The following is a 17,775-nucleotide window of genomic DNA, read 5'->3' as shown; positions in this document are numbered from 1 at the left end:
TGCCACATCATCATCCGACATGGCAGCCAACATGAATCCAACATGGCGGCCCATCTAGTAATCAGCCCATAGACAATTTCGGTCCACTGTTTTCGGCTTCAGCCCATGTGATCATCAGCCCAGTTAAAATCTCAGCCCGCTGAAGTTGTGGCCCAATTAGAATTTTGGCCCACTCATTTCCATTAGATGCAACTTTAGCCCACCAATTATAGTATAGACCAATACCTATTATTTTGTGTTTGTTAACATTTCAAGCACATAATTTTTTAAAAGATTTTTGCTCACACCATTAAATTAAAAAAATCAGACAAACATAAATTACAACCAATAATAAAAAGGAAAATGAAACCCACTAAAAAATTACATAAATGCAAGTTACAGCCAAGTCATGCTCGTTGATTTTTTTTTTGAGAAAATGGAAGCAAGAGTACAACATCATGACGCTGAACTTATTAGGCTAGGATCCACTGCATTCAGTACCACCATCGTCTTCCGTTTGCTAAAAAAATAAAAAAAAAAGCCATCATTTTTCCACCACGGAAGAACGCCTAGGAGGGGATCTTGCCGCATATGGTGCCCCTAGATTCTGGCTCCTCAAGCACGCATGGGAGGGGATCACATGCACGACGCCGCCTCGGTGCCCATCGCCATCTAGCTCGCGTCCGCTCCGCCCTGCACTTTGGACGCGTGGCCGTGGAGGGCCGGTCACGAGCCCGTCGGCACCCCAGTACCCATTGTCGGGCGACCTCGAGCACGCCCGTCGGGTATTCTGCCGCGCCAGACCCATCCATGTCTGCGAGCCCGTCGCCGTTCCCGTTCGCGGCCTGCAGCGACTCAGGCACAGGCCACACCAACGGTACCAGCGCCAGGTCGGCCTTTGGGGGCATCGCTGCTTATATGGACGAGGCAGTCGTCGAGGCGGCAAGCGCCTTGCAGCGACACGGGCACCGGTCGCGGCTGAACGGGAAGCCATCCCGCTGGCGCCATAGGCCCCGTCCGCCAACGCTCGGGAAGTGGAGGTCGTCGCACCGTTCGGCCGTGCGTCTGCCAAAGCGCTGCTCCTCGTCGACCGGTGGATGCAGACCCCTCGGCGGCCCAGCACGGTACAGCAAAGGATTCGGTGGCGGCATGGGCGTCGTCGACTCGTGGGGGTTGTGCTTGCCTTCGGTGAGAGGATAGTGGAATGGAGATGCTGCGAGGATAGGATCTGGAAGGATCGACGGATACGTCTCGTGGGTGGAGAAGAAACACAGGAGATGGGAACCGGTCTACCACCGTTGGATTGGAGAGGATCTGACGGCTATGACCGGCGATCCGCGTGAGGGTAGAGTGAACCAATTAGATGCCACGGTTTTCTTCACGCAGGATACATGCATACTGAGCTAGGAACCTAATGGGCTCTTGTTGACTCTCGGCCCAGCTGTGAGCAAGGCAGTCCAGATTTTGAATTTTTTTTCCATTTCGCAAATAACTAAGTAAGGCACCGTTCTAAAATAATTTACAAAAAAATTACCGTATGACCCCAGCACACCTTCTACATCTACATACTACATATATTTTATTTTTAAAAGTTTCAGTATTTTTCAAAGTGGTTTAACATATTGTTATCATTTCATTGGAGTTTCAATAAACTTTGAATTTGTTTAATACTTGTTATAGTTTAAATGAATTTATGTCTCTTTATTGATTAAGTTAATTTGAGATGCATGTAAATCAAATAAGGTTAACATAAAATCACAAACCAATAATTAGGAGCATATGTGTTGTTCTTTCTCAAAGCTGAAAATAGTTGAAACATCTCCCCTGTCATAACTTAAATTATGTTGGGGTAATTCAAAATTCTATTGGCAACCAATCAAGAATAATAATAATAAAATATCTAAATGTGGTCATATACTGAAAGCTATATTTCCGATCACAATATCTTTTTGAAACAAATTTTACAAAAACAATATTGAAGGACTTATGATTTATGTTAGCTCATAACATCAAAATAGATGAAAAAAATCACATGATAGTTAGGGATAATTCAATCTTTACCTAATGAACCACAAAATATTTTTGTTAAAGTTGAGAAGCACTAAATATAACATTTATTATAAGTATAGTATATTAAAAAGTGTTGTTTAGTTCTCTATCCAAAATAGGTTGAACAATATTATCCAATCATTAGAATAACCAAAGAACACTTTTCAAAAATATTTTGAGTTTTTACACATATTGTTTTGAGTGAACATCAATCAATTATGTTTTTTCTAGATTTAAAGTATACCATTATAACTGGTAAATATTTTCATATATTAGTCATATTTTTAGTGAATAATTATTTAATGTATGGATTTTACTTAATGAATAAATATTTTCAACTCACTGGTGACCTAGCCATCGTCAACGATGTGCAGTGGTAGGAAACACTTGCTAGAAATTTAGCAATTTTTGTGTATACTGCTTGTGTGTTGTTACGTGAGAGTGGAAGGTACTACATGTACTAAGTTCTCTGAAAATAGTTAATTCAAGGCTAGTGGATGAATCATATGTCTTTTCGCCTTCAAACATGGCTCGTTCCCTCTCGAAACATAGATTCTTCTTTGGAGATGGCCCGGTTTCTAAGCAGCGTACGTCATAGCTTTTGCAAAACCTTCTCAAATATTTACCACAACCTTAGGTGTCATATGAGGGCACGAGGGTAATTTTCATGTTTTCTAGACTTCGTTTGCATTTTCAGAATTAAAAACGAAATAACCAAACTCTATGCCTGGGTCAAGTCTAGGCAACCTCAGGTTTTGAACCCCCTTTTTTTACTAGTAATTTGTAAGTGATTTGCATGTTAGATTATTATGTGTCATCACAATACTAGTAAATCATGAAAATTAAAAGTAAGATATTACATGCTATAATAAAATTATCATGTTGGGAACTTGTGGACTGTTTTATTACAATTCGTATCGAATCACGGTAGCATAACAAATTTCTATATGAAGAATTCTTTTGAAAATAGACTTTTATTCCAAAAGAAATGTTATTGACGTGTTTGCGAAATCTTTTAGCTTTTTCAAATTCAAACTTGAAAATACAGATAAAGTTAGTTTGATGTTAATTTTCTCCTTTTCAAACCGTAAACTTTAAATAACTTAACATCCTATGAAGAATAAATAAATTAAATCTATCTAAATTTTCTATAGGCTGTTTGCATATTTTCTACAGGTAGTATTGTCATGCGTACAATTTTTTCAACAGCGTACTAATTCTTTTGAGAATAATAAAAAATGCTTTCGTGCATGCATTCAACAGTATTCTTTTTTTTGCGGGAGCATTCAATAGTATTCATGCGAGGGCACCATGCCAAGTTCCATTTTTTTCAAAATTCGTTTGCATTTTGTAGAATTAAAAAAATCAATAAACTCCATGTTCAAGGTTGAGTCTGTCACCCTCATGTGTGTAACTCCTTTTATTTTCTTGGATAAGACGCAAATATAGACTCAGTAAAACAAGTAGGGTTTTTTAAACCAAATTGGCCAACTTTTTCATGCACTTGCAATTCAAAATTGAATTGTATTCATTAAATGCCACAAAAATGCATGAAATGACTTAAATATGGCAAACGAATCCCGAAAAATCTCAATTTTTGACATGGATCATACAACGGTGTATATTAAGTGTACGGAACATTTTAAGGTCAACATATGATGCAATGGTCGCTTTACCTTCACAACTGACCTCTTCCTTCTCGTAACATAGATTCTTCCTCAAAGTGGCCAATTTCTAAGTAGCGGATACAACCACTATTGTGAAACTTTCTCAAATTTTTACCAGAGCCTCTAGGTATCATACGAGGGCACCATGCCAAGTTTCATATTTTCAAGACTTCATTTTGATGTAGGGTGGAGACCCTAAGTGGAGATCTTTCACAAATTGGAGGGTGATCCACAAAAAACACGAAGAACACGAAGAACAAGAGGGGAAATCACAAGAGAAACACTCAAGAACAAGTCCGGGGGCACCGGGGGGTCTGGTCACTCAGGGGTGGATGGTGCGGGCACCTGGGGTGTCCAGAGAGCCTCTGGTGCTTCGTGTCTTGGAGCTCTTCCTTCTCCCTTCTTGGTTGCTTGTGACTCCCTGCTAGCTTCCTACGGCCATCTCGTTGGTACCTATGAATACACAATGTTTCTCTTTGAGGTTGAACCCAATTCTCATGTGAATTCCAATGAAGATCGAAGAGGAAAGAGTTAACCTCAGTTTCGATGGCACGTGCACGAGCTCTGGTCATTGGTCCTTCTCAAGGTGCTTGATGATTTGTAGTAGACTCCACGGGGATGATGGAGGGATGCTCCGCATCACGTTTGCATTTTACAAAATTAAAAGATTGCCAACGTGTTTGCAAAATGTTCGTCAAGCATTATTTTTTTGGCAAAGTGTATTTGAAAAAAATGTTCGACATATTTTTAGAAAATGTTCAATGTGCATTCAAATATTATTGTGTAAAATTCTTCTTAGATATTTACAAAAATCTTTAACATTTTTAGTACATTTCTAAAATTTATTACTATTACACAATTATCAATGTGTTTTTAGAAATTGGTCGACGTGTTTTCAAAAAATGTTCAACGTGCATTAAAAGATTAGTGTGTAAGAAAATTAGTTCATGTTTACCTCTTCAAGGTACAAAATAACAAAAATAGAGTAGAGATTTAGAATACACAATAATTGTACAATAAAAATTGTTGAAACTTTTATATATAGGGAACACAAATTTAAAAATAAAAAGAGGAAATTAAACATGAACTTGCACAAAATAAAAAAGAAATCCAGTAGAAAACCACCCGCTTCGCGTACAGGGTGGCCCAAATATATGCGAGGTGAGCAATAGACAGAATTGGTATGTATAGGAGAAAGTAGTACTAAGTGTACAAAATTCGTAAAATTTTACTTGATAAACCATAGCTTAGCTAGCATCACGGGCAAGTTTTTTTTCAGTTGAGCACCGCGGGTAAGTGATTACCTCAATTTAGAGGTCAGTGTTCGAACTTGGAGTCTCAATTGTAACAAGCGACACAAGGCCCAACTAAAAAAACTAGCCATTTAAGGCTGAACTTCTATAGTACTAATATACAAGGTGTAAGGGCTTCACACATCTGCAACTGTAGCTCAATGGCAAGGACTGCTCTCCCCGCTCGTGAGACAGTACACGGCAGCGTAGTTAAAAAAGAATCATGGGCTGGGCCAACCCTCTCACGCCACGTCTGCAACTATAAATCCATGACGGTTACAACATTGTAAAAATGAAAGACAAAACTCTGCATTTTAGACTAGCCACAGTGGGAGTAACTTCAGCGGTAACATCGAGTCCAACTCAGCAGATTTGCTTATGTGGCAATGAGTTAATGAAGAAAGAGGTAATTGTAGTAACTTAGCTAGTTACTATAACATCACATGTCTCAATGCAATATGAGTCTATAACCTAATAAATGAATCTTTGCATGTTACCACACTTAAGTTACTACCCACTATGAAGGTAGTAACATAGTCTAGGGATATATGTATGTTACTAGTGTATGTTACTATCCATTGTGGCTAGTCTTAGGACCAGTCAGCCGCTCCCAGATTCATGACGGATCTACTTAAACCGTCATGGTCTATGACAATTTTTAGGAACGTCATCGGAAGTTCGTCATGAATTAACATATTTCTTGTAGTGGCTATAGCTATGTACGTAGTAGTAGCGCAGGTTTTATACCCCTCGCTACTACTATGACCTGTACCGGGGGCATTGGTGGAGATCACTTAGTAGAAGCGTGGGTTTATAACCTTCGCTGCTACTATCAAGTTAGTAGTAGCACGGGTTTTATACCCTTTTTTAGACCTCGCTGCTGATAAGCTTCTGTGTATAAGGTTTTTCCTAGTAGTGTAAAATAGCATAAAATAATATAGACCCTGACTCTCCATTATGGAGAATGGAGATCATCCTGTCTCCAATTCTTGCGATTCGCTTCCTTTTGCTTCCAAGAACCTCCTTACGACTGTCCATACATTTTTTTCATCCTTTGATTTGCATGTCTCCATTCCTTTTAGAAATCTGGTATGGACAGTTGAGATTCGTAGGATGACCTGGCTGTATGTTCAAAACATTAAGGCTACCTTTCTAATACATCAAATGAGGCACACAATTCTCTGAGATTATCTGTTGAAAAACATAGTAATAACTTCATAGTTATCAATCATGTACTAGTTTTAGAAGTATGGAAAAGATGCACGGATGTCGTAATAGTAAAAAATCTTACCAGGGTATCTCCATGGTAGTTACCGTAGTTCAACACATGCACTAGTGGCACGTATTGACCATAATGTTGAGGAGTTTGTTGTAGATATTGTAATTCTCAATGTCAGTACAAAATCCGACCAGATGATTTTTCTCCTTGTAAGTTAATTCGGAGCCATTGGTGTAGTGGGTTTTGTCTACCATCTCCCGCACATTCTTTGAAGAATAAAAATAAGCTGCCAATGGAAATAAACTGTCAACTATTTTGAAATAAACAATATAAATTAGCTAATAACTATGTTTGAGAAACTCACATAGCGGTAAAATTGGAGGCGTATCAACAAGGACCCAAATGTCCATATTGTCTTGCTCGATTTCAGGATCACCAAGATCCATGGTGATAAGCATACCCTCATCAAAACCATACATCTTGCAAAGTGCTTCTCATTTTTTGCAACCAAAATGGGTTACGCTCTCAGAATTGTACAACTTTACTTCAAAATCCACATCATGATGAGTCCTTAGGTGAATTTTCTTTAGTTCGAAACTTTCATGGTCTTCAAAACCCATCCTCTCCAAGGCATAGCGCCTTGCATGGCATGGGATAATCTACTCGAATTGTAAAAGATGAAAATTACACGTTGAAATAGTTGTAGTCATGCTTAATTAAGAAAAAACACTTGTCGTCGTTGCGTACCGTTTCAACATCGAAGGTCTCCTCGAGCTTAATGTTGAAGCGCCGATCATCGTCTAGGTGAGGCCTGTCGCACAGACCTCAATCGTCGTGGCACCAGCTGCACTCCCTCGGGAGACTTTCGTCATCTAATGACGACATTTCCTACGTTCATAATTCAAAGATTAAACTTGTACAATTAAATATATGTACTACAAAAACTAAATTAGATCATTATTATTCATCACGGGTTGACTATCGGTCTGTCGAGTCTTTTCTTGAAAACTTTCAACTCACGTGGTGTATATATTCGACTCTCGGTGATGGTCGCTCCTCACTTTGTCCCCGAGTGCATTACACCAAAATGTCTAGCACACGGGAACGAAGGAGAAGCGACCCCCACGACAACATTCGGGATTCTTCGTCCTCTCATATATATATGGTGGAACTCTCCCTCACTGATTCCTCTCTGACATTTGCGACCATCGGTGATGGTCGTTACTCCTTCTTCCCCTAGTGCATAACAAAGGTCTAGCACCCGGAGAAGAAGGAGAAACGACCCCCACGACAGCAGTCGGGCTTCTTCGTCCTCTCATAGATGGTGGAGACTCGACAGACTTAAAGTCAACCCGAAATATCGTTTAATTATCTTTCTAAAAAAGGATTTGGCTGGTCTCACCTCAAGGTCGGAGGGGGTCGGTGACGGAGACGACGGCGGGGATGATGGAGGGGGGCTCCTAGATTTCTGCCAAAACAAAAACCCTATACGCTATCAACTAATCATATGCATACGCCTTGCATAGTGCTCTCCAATTTTAGCATTCAAAGTAGGAGTAGTTTTCCAATTTGAGCATTCAATAAGCAAAATCAAATCGCAAAATAAATTAGTATTCAAATTAGGATGCATTCAATTATAAGCAAAATGACATCATCTCTTGCGTCCGTACATCATCGAATATTATCACTAATACACCTCGAATACTATCATACATATAACTTCGCTAGTACAGCTAGAAACGTAGCACCCGACAGGTATCGGCACGGGCGGTGGACACCCAAAGAGAAGGAATCATCATAGGATCGCTCTAGTGAGATCCCTGAAGAACCTTCCAGGTATTGTCGAACCTGCCCTCCAACGCAATCATGTAGCGACGGACGTGCTCGTCCTCCTCGCTGACACGGTGACATACCACCTTCGCGGTGTCCGGGAGCCTCGGCATCGTCACTGGCCCACGCGACCACCACCAAACAAGGATCGGGTCAACGATAGGCTGGCTCCTCACCAACCTACGCCCCCGGAAGGTAGCACATCCCAAAACCATCTCGGCGGAGCCCAGTCCCGGACATGGCCCCTCTGATCAAGTCGGCCTCCTCCACCGAGTCGACGACGAGGATGCGGGATAGGCATCGTCAACGTCGATGTGGGAATAATTGCTTTAACTAAAAAAATAAACTAGTTCTATTAATTTTCTTGCTAAAAATAAACTACTTCTATAGTAAAATAAACTAGTTTTATTAAATCAAGTAGTTCAACTACTAAGCACTTACTATAAATAGAATAAAGAAGTACCTATTAAAAATAAACTACTTCTATATATAGTAAAATAAAGTAGTTTTATTAAATCAACTAGTTCAACTACTAATTAATTAAGCACTTACTATAAATAAAGTAGTTTTAGTAAATCAACTAGTTCAACTACTAATTAAGCATTTACTATATATAAACTAGTTTAACTAGTTCAACTACTAATTAACCACCTCCGCGGTGTCCGGAAGAAGAAGAAAAAGGGGAGAAGCAGAAAGGATTAATAGAGGAGAAGATCGAAGGAAAAAAAGAACAAAAAAGAACAGAAGAAGAAAGGAATAAAGGAGAAGAAGAAAAAATAGAATATTCCTATCCTCTTCTTCTCCTTGTTCTTCTCTTTCTTCCTCTCCCGCAGCTTCTTTTTCTTCTTCTTCTTCCTTCTTTCCTTCTTCATCTTTTCTTCCTTTTCCTTATTTTACTTTTTCCTCTACACTAACCTAAAATGCACTAACCTAAAATCGATATCTACTAACAATCAAATAAAAAATTAATACATATATGAAAAAAACATATATAAACAAAAAATGCTATGAACATTATATTCATACATACATAGCCACGTCCATTCATCATCTAGCTACCACATACATATATACATTATATATGAAAAAAATGCAATGAACAAAAAAATAATACACATTATATGAAAAAAAAGCACTGAAAAACAGAGCGATGGCGGCGGTGGCTCACATCGGGGGCGGCCGGCGAGGGCGACGGCGGGGGCGGCAAGGGCGTCGGTGACAGCGGGGGCGACGAGGGCGTCGGCGACGGCCACGGTGGGTGACGCGGGCCGGGGCAGGGCGTGGCCGGTGACAACTGTGACGGTGGGGGCGGGTCGTGGCGCAGGGGCGCGGCCGGGCGCGCTCGGGGGCGGCAGAGGGCGACGGCGTGAGCTCGGGGACGGCGGACGGCGTCGGCGTGGGCTCGGGGGCATGGGCGACGGCGACGGTGGCGGGCAGCCTGGCAGCGTCGAGGAGGTCAGCATCGTCGGGCGACAACTGGCGATGAAATCTGGAAAAAATGCTAGGTGATGGCTTATATAGGAAAGGCTTTAGTCCCGGTTCGTGGCAACAACCGGGACCAAAGCCCCACTTTAGTCCAGGTTGGTGCCACCATCCGGGACCAAAGGCCTCTTTTCGGCAGCCCAAAGAGGCCTTTGGTCCCGGTTGGTGGCACCAACCGGGAATAAAGGGGGGCTTTGGTACCAGTTCGTGGCACCAACCGGGACCAATGCCTCCCTTTAGTCCCGGTTGGTGCTATCAACCGGGACCAAAGGCCTGCGCCTGCCAAAGCCGCGGTGCTGTGGGATATTTAGTCCCACCTCGCTAGCCGAGGAGCGGCAGGACCTATTTATAAGCCCTGCCCCGCCATCTCCATTGAACTCCTCTGAATTGCAGGCCTCTGGGCCTAATCTCGCACTGCTATGCCTGTGGGCCTGGTGGGCCTTCTGCGGGCTTGACTCCTGCCCATGGATGGATTTCTAGTCGTATTCAGGCCGTGGTGGCCCAGTAGGTGGCATGTTTTATTTTTTTCCCAGTTTATTTCTTTTCTTTTTTTGCTTTATTTATTTTATTTTGTTTCTACTTACATCAAAATACTTATTTATTTTATTTTATTTTGTTTCTAATTACTTATTTATTTTATTTTATGATAATTCTTTTTGCTATTAAAGTTTCTAACAAAAAAGTTCTTTATGAAAATTCTTTTTGCTTTTAATGATTTTGAACAGAAAAAACTTTGATAATTTTAGTTGCATCAATTTTATATAATTTTAGTTTCAATAATACTAGAGGTTGCTTATAATGTTTTGAACAGAAAATACGCTGATAATTTTAGTTTCATAAATTTATTTATGTTATTAAAGTTTATTTTATTTTATTTTATTTTGTTTCTACTTATATATTTTATTAAAGTTTATTTTATTCTGTTTCTAATTACTTATTTATTTTATTTTATGATATTTGTTATTTTACTGATTTATTTTGAGCTATAAGACCCTGAAATTGAAAAGCACTACAAATGAACTCTGAAAAGGTTGAAAGTTGGCATGATATCATCATTTCATCCACATATCATGTGCAAGAAAGTAGAGAGGGTTACGGCAAAAACTGGATGCACTTCATGTATAAAACGGACAATCTCTTTTGAAGTATCAGAGTTTCATACGAAAACTCGTCTGTTACAAAGGGATTTCATTTTTTAGAATTTATTTGAACTCCATAGTTTTTCTGTGTTCAAAATGCACCATTCAAAGCCACATCATCAATTTTCAATCTTTTCTGACTTCATTTGTTATTTTCCATGCATTTACTGATTATTTTGAGCTATAAGACCCTGAAATTGAAAAGCACTACAAATGAGCTCTGAAAAGGTTGAAAGTTGGCATGGTATCATCATTTCACCCACATAGCATGTGCAAGAAATTAGAGAGGGTTACGGCAAAAAATGGATGCACTTCGTGTAAAAAATGGACAATCTGTTTCGAAGTATCAGGATTTCATACGGAAACTCGTCTGTTACAACAAGCATTTCAAATGAACTATGAAAAGGTTAAAAATTGGCATGGTATCATCATAATAGTTATGGAGAGAAAGTCTTCACTTTTTTCCGCTTGTGTGCTTTGCTTATTGCACCGTAACCATGGATAATCTTCATCGTTTATCAGGATGCTTGGGATCAGCCTTGACTTTGAAGGGATGAATTTCATGAAACTTTTCATAATCTTCGGGCATGCCTGTCTTGCCCTACACTCTCATGATGTCCCTTTTTCCTGAAAGAACTATGTGGCGCTTTGGCTCATCGTATGATGTATTCGCTTCCTTATCTTTTCTTTTTCTCGGTTTGGTAGACATGGCCTTCACATAGATAACCTGTGCCACATCATTGGCTAGGAAGAACGGTTCGTCAGTGTACCCAAGATTATTCAGATCCACTGTTGTCATTCCGTACTGTGGGTCTACCTGTACCCCGCCTCCTGACAGATTGACCCATTTGCACTTAAACAAAGGGACCTTAAAATCATATTTGTAGTCAAGTTCCCATATGTCCACTATGTAACCATAATATGTGTCATTTCCCCTCTCGGTTGCTGCATTAAAGCGGACACCACTGTTTTGGTTGGTGCTCTTTTGATCTTGGGCGATCGTGTAAAATGTATTCCCATTTATCTCATATCCTTTGTAAGTCAATACATTCAAAGATGGTCCCCTGGACAACGAGTACAACTCATCACAAACAGTGTTGTCACCTCTGAGACGTGTTTCCAACCAACTGCTGAAAGTCATGATGTGTTCACATGTAATCCAGTCATCACACTGCTCCGGGTGTTTGGAGCGCAGACTGTTCTTGTGTTCATCGACATACGGGGTCACCAAGGTAGAGTTCTGTAGAACTGTGTAGTGTGCTTGAGACCAAGAATGCCCGTCCCTGCATATTATTGAGTCTGCTCCTAGTGTGCCTTTTCCAGTCAGTCTCCCATCATACCGCGATTTAGGGAGACCTATCTTCTTAAGGCCAGGAATGAAGTCAACACAAAACCTAATGACATCCTCTGTTTGATGGCCCATGGAGATGCTTCCTTCTGGCCTAGCACGGTTACAGACATATTTCTTTAGGACTACCATTAACCTCTCAAAGGGGAACATATTATGTAGAAATACGGGCCCCAGAATGACAATCTCGTCGACTAGATGAACTAGGACGTGTGTCATGATATTGAAGAAGGATGGTGGGAACACCAGCTCGAAACTGACAAGACATTGCGCCACATCACTCCTTAGCCTTGGTATGATATCTAGATCGATCACCTTCTGAGAGATTGCATTGAGGAATTATAACACCCTCGATGCGACTATAGCTCCCACGTGTCGAGGCACGACTTAGAGACATAATCGCATTGAAGGCATATGTCGCAAGTTAGGCAATCTTCACAAACATCCCATGTAATATAATAATAAAAGGGGAGATAACATAGTTGGCTTACACTCGCCACGTCAATCAAGTACATAAATAACATTACATCATCCAAACACTCATGGCCCGACTACGGCGCCAAAATAAAAGAGAACCCAACATGCGACACGGTCCCAATCACCCACAACTGGGCACCACTACTGATCATCGGGAAAGGAAACATAGTAACGTTGAGAGTCCTCGTCGAACTCCCACTTGAGCTCATACGCGTCTCCTGGAGCAGAATCATCAGGCCCTGCATCTGGTGTAATAGTAATCTGTGAGCCACAGGGACTCAGCAATCTCGCACCCTCGCGATCAAGACTATTTAAGCTTATAGGTAAGGCAAGGTAAATATAGGTGGAGCTGCAACAAGCGACTACCAAATATGGTGGCTAACTTATTCGCAAAATAGAGCGAGAAGAGGAGGCAAAGCACGAGCGAGAAACTAGAGAACAACCTGCGCAAACATTACTCCAACACCGTGTCCACTTCCCGGACTCCGTCGAGAAGAGGCCATCGCGGTAACACACTCAGTTGATTCATTTTAATTAATTAAGGTTCAAGTTATCTACAACCGGACATTAACAAATTCCCATCTGCCCATAACCACGGGCACGGCTTTCGAAAGTTCAATCCCTGCAGGGGAGTCCCAACTTAGCCCATGACAAGCTCTCACGGTCAACGAAGGAATAGACCTCCTCCCAAGACGTTCCGATCAGACTCGGTATCTCGGTAATTCAAGACAACTCCGACAATGGTAAAACAAGTCCAGCAACACCGCCCGCTGTGCCGACAAATCCCGATAGGTGCTGCACATATCTCGTTCTCAGGGCACACCGGATAAGCTAAGCGTACGGGAGCCAACGTAACCCAAGTTGCCAAGGGACGGCCCCACACGGTGCTCTAGGTTGGACCAACACTCAGAGGAGCACTGGCCCGGGGGGGTTAAAATAAGATGACCCTTGAGTCCGCGAAACCCAAGGGAAAAGGCTAGGTGGCAAATGGTAAAACCAAGGTTGGGCATTGCTGGAGGAGTTTTATTCAAGGCGGACTGTCAAGGGGTTCCCATTATAACCCAACCGCGTAAGGAACGCAAAATCCGGGAACATAACACCGATATGACGGAAACTAGGGCGGCAAGAGTGGAACAAAACACTAGGCGAGAGGCCGAGCCTTCCACCCTTTACCAATTATATAGATGCATTAAGATAACAAAGTAATATAATGATATCCCAACAAGTAAATAAATGATCCAACAAGGAACGGCCTCCAATCTTCACCTGCAACTAGCAACGCTATAAGAGGGGCTGAGCAAAGCGGTAACATAGCCAATCAACGGTTTGCTAGGACATGGTGGGTTAGAGGTTTGACATGGCAATTCGGGAGGCTTGCAAGCAAGTGGTAGGCATCATAGCAATGTCATAGCAAAAGAGCGAGCAAACTAGCATAGCAAAGATAGTAGTGATTTCGAGGGTATGATCATCTTGCCTGCACAGTTGTCAGAGTTGACTGGATCCTCGAAAGCAAACTCAACGGGCTCCTCGTTAGCGAACTCGTCTCCCGGCTCTACCCAAACAAGACAAAGAAGTAACAAGGATACAATCAACCACGTGCAACTCAAACAACACGATGCAAAGATGATATGCTATGTGGAATGCGATGCGGGATGCAAAATGCAAGATATGACAGGAAATGCATGAACCGGGCCTCAACATGGAAAACCAAGTGTGCCACTGGAAAGATGAGATGAAATCGCTTGAAAACGATATAAAGAACGCCGGAATCGGAGTTACGGTTTGGAAATGGCAAGCGATTCAAAATGACACCGGTCTGCGATTTACAGCAAGTAGGCATCTAAATGCAATGAGATGAACATGCTACAGCACCCAAACATGACAACAAAATACATGGCAGGGATGCTTACAAGATGCTTAGCAAAAGTCTAGCACTGAGCTACGGCTAATTCGTCCATTAACAGGTTCAAACAAACATGGCAAAAATGCAAATGGCAAACAGATCTCAGACTTAGTGAAATTAACACTTGTCTGGAATTTCAGATCAGGTAGCCCTCTTCGGAGAAACAAAACTACCTGCTACAGGACCTGAACATGGCAAAGTAAAGCACGGCATGGAGCTACTCAAAGAGCTTAACAAAAGTCCCTTAGTGACCTTGAGCCAAAAGGGATCAGAAAATATAATTGCAAGCATGTGAACATGGCAAAAACATAATCAGTTTTCATACTTAGTGAAAACTGGCACATGCTAAAATATAACTCAAGTAGGCATGTTTACGAGCTCGATGCACTCACTACGGTGCAAGTCATGGAAAGACAAGCATACACCCATCAAGAAGGCACAAAATTCAAGCTAGATATGGCAAGAACAATAACATAGCATGCACGGATCAACTACAACATCATCGGCAAAATTGCAAACAAGTTGACAATCTGCCCAGATTCACAAAGTAGCAAAAGTAGAGCTCGATTGACTCAAACTAGGGTGATCCATAATTGCAAACAAAGATATGGATGGATAGAGCACTACAATATTAACAAAACATTCTTACTGATCATCCTCAAAAGAGGCACGGATCATTAGGAAATAACATGAACATATGGCATCATGAGATGAACAGCTCCAGGACTTAGTGAAATCACTGTCCCTGAAAATAGAATTAGCAAGTGCACCACTTTGCAAGCTTGCACAAGTCACCACACACATCCTAAAAATACATGGGTTGCACCTCTGGAAAGATGACAAAACCTTTAACAAAATATATGTAGAGCATCAGGTTATAGCATGCACACATTAATCATGGCAAAAATGACAAAAGTGCTAAACGGAGTAGCAGATCTGACAATTAACTCAAGTAGCCCTCTTCTAACAGCATTTCGGGCATCAAGATGAGCTCAAATGAAAATGATGCAATGGAACGAAATGATGTACTCTCTGACATGAACATTTTGATATGTTATATGCATGAATCGGAGCTACGAATGCAAAGTTACGGAGCCGAGAACAGTAGCACTTGAACTGGAAAAATCCGAGACTTAGTGAAAAAAAATCGACCTCTCCGGGACAGATCTAGGGTTTGCACGGAAACCGAGGCGCAGTCGGGGCACTGTAGCAGCTCGAGGACCGCCGGAAAAAAAAGGAGCCGCGGCGGCCGGATCTCTCGCCGGAGAGGCCGCCGGCGACGAGGAGGCGGTCGCCCGGAGCTTCACGGAGGCGGGGCGTCGCGTCGCGGGGCGCGGGGCTGCCGGCGTCGAGCTTGGCGGCGGAGGCGACGAGTGGCGGGGTGGCGGTCACCGGTCGGTGCGGCGAGGCCGGCAATGGCACGCGGCGGCGCTGGCCACCGGGCGCGGGGACGGAGGAGGCGCGAGGCGCGGGGTGGCTCGGGCCCGATCCAGCCAGGGGCGGGCTCCCCGTGGGCCGAGCGGGCCGCCGCGGCGGTGGGTGGCGGCGTCCACATGGCAGCGCGCTAGTGGGCGCGGGCGGCGACGGACGTTGTCCGGCCCGCTCCGGACACGTCCGGCGGCGGCGGTGGATGGATCTAGGGTTAGGGGGGAGAGTGGAACCGCGAATTTGAAGGAGGGGGTCTATATATAGGCATAGAGGGAGCTAGGAGAGTCCAAATGAGGTGCGGTTTTCGGCCACGTGATCGTGATCGAACGCTCTAGATGATGGAGCAGAGTTAGGTGGGTTTTGGGCCGAATTGGAGGGCGTTGGGCTGCAACACACACGAGGCCTTTTCGGTCCCTCGGTTAACCGTTGGAGTATCAAACGAAGTCCAAATGGTACGAAACTTGACAGGCGGTCTACCGGTAGTAAACGAAGGCCGCTTGGCAAGTCTCGGTCTAATCTGGAAATGTTTAATCCCCACACACGAAAGAAAGCTAGAAATGACCACCGGAGGAGAACGAAGCGCCGGAATGCAAAACGGACAACGGGGAAAATGCTCGGATGCATGAGACGAACACGTATGCAGATGCAATACACATGATGACATGATATGAAATGCATGACAATGATAACAACACACGGAGACAAAGACCCGAACCCGAGGAAATAAATATAACTTAACGCCGGAAACGGCAAGAGTTGGAGTACAAATTGGGAAAGTTACATCCAGGTGTTACAGGAATGCACATAGCTTCACAATGGCTAATCGGACGTTTTTCAGTAGAAGCCCCCTCAATGCAACCGAAAGCAGTTGCGTCATAATCACGTGGCAGTCATGAGACTTTAGGTTCTGAAACTTTTTCTCTGGAATATTTATTATTCCCTTATATATTCGACGAGAAGCCAGTCGGGACCTTCATACTGAGCAGGCATTCAAAAAAGATTTCCTTCTCTTCTTTGGTAAGAGCGTAGCTGGCAGGACCTTCATACTGCTTTGGAGGCATGCCGTCTTTTTCATGCAAACGTTGCAGGTCCTCCCGTGCCTCAGGTGTATCTTTTGTCTTCCCATACACGCCCAAGAAGCCTAACAGGTTCACGCAAAGATTCTTCGTCACGTGCATCACGTTGATTGAAGAGCGTACCTCTAGCTCTTTCCAGTAGGGTAGGTCCCAAAATATAGATTTCTTCTTCCACATGGGTGTGTGTCCCTCAGCGTCATTTGGAACAGCTAGTCTGCCAGGACCCTTTCCAAATATTACGTGTAAATCAGAGACCATATCAAGTACGTGATCACCGGTATGCATGGCGGGCTTCTTCCGGTGATCTGCCTCGCCTTTGAAATGCTTGCCTTTCTTTCAACATTGATGGTTGGTCGGGACAAATCGACCATGGCCCAGGTACACATTCTTCCTACATCTGTCCAGGTATATACTTTCGGTGTCAGCTAAACAGTGCGTGCATGCGTGGTATCCCTTGTTTGTCTGTCCTGAAAGGTTACTGAGAGCGGGCCAATCGTTGATGGTTACAAACAACAATGCATGCAGGTTAAATTCCACCTTTTTGTGCTCATCCCACACATGTACACCATTTCCATTCCACAGCTGTAAAATTTCTTCAACTAATGGACTTAGGTACACATCAATGTCTTTGCCGGATTGCTTAGGGCCTTGGATGAGAATTGGCGTCATAATGAACTTCCGCTTCATGCACATCCAAGGAGGAAGGTTATACATACATAGAGTCACGGGCCAGGTGTTGTGGTTGCTGCTCTGCTCCCCGAAAGGATTAATTCCATCCGCGCTTAAACCAAACCATATGTTCCTTGGGTCACCTACAAACTGAGCCCAGTACTTTCTCTCGATTTTTCTCCATTGCGACCCCTCAGCGGGTGCTCTCAACTTCCCA

This window comes from Triticum aestivum, chromosome 6A, assembly GCF_018294505.1.
Source record: "Triticum aestivum cultivar Chinese Spring chromosome 6A, IWGSC CS RefSeq v2.1, whole genome shotgun sequence".
Classification (NCBI taxonomy): Eukaryota; Viridiplantae; Streptophyta; class Magnoliopsida; order Poales; family Poaceae; genus Triticum; species Triticum aestivum.
This window is presented reverse-complemented; position numbering follows the sequence as displayed.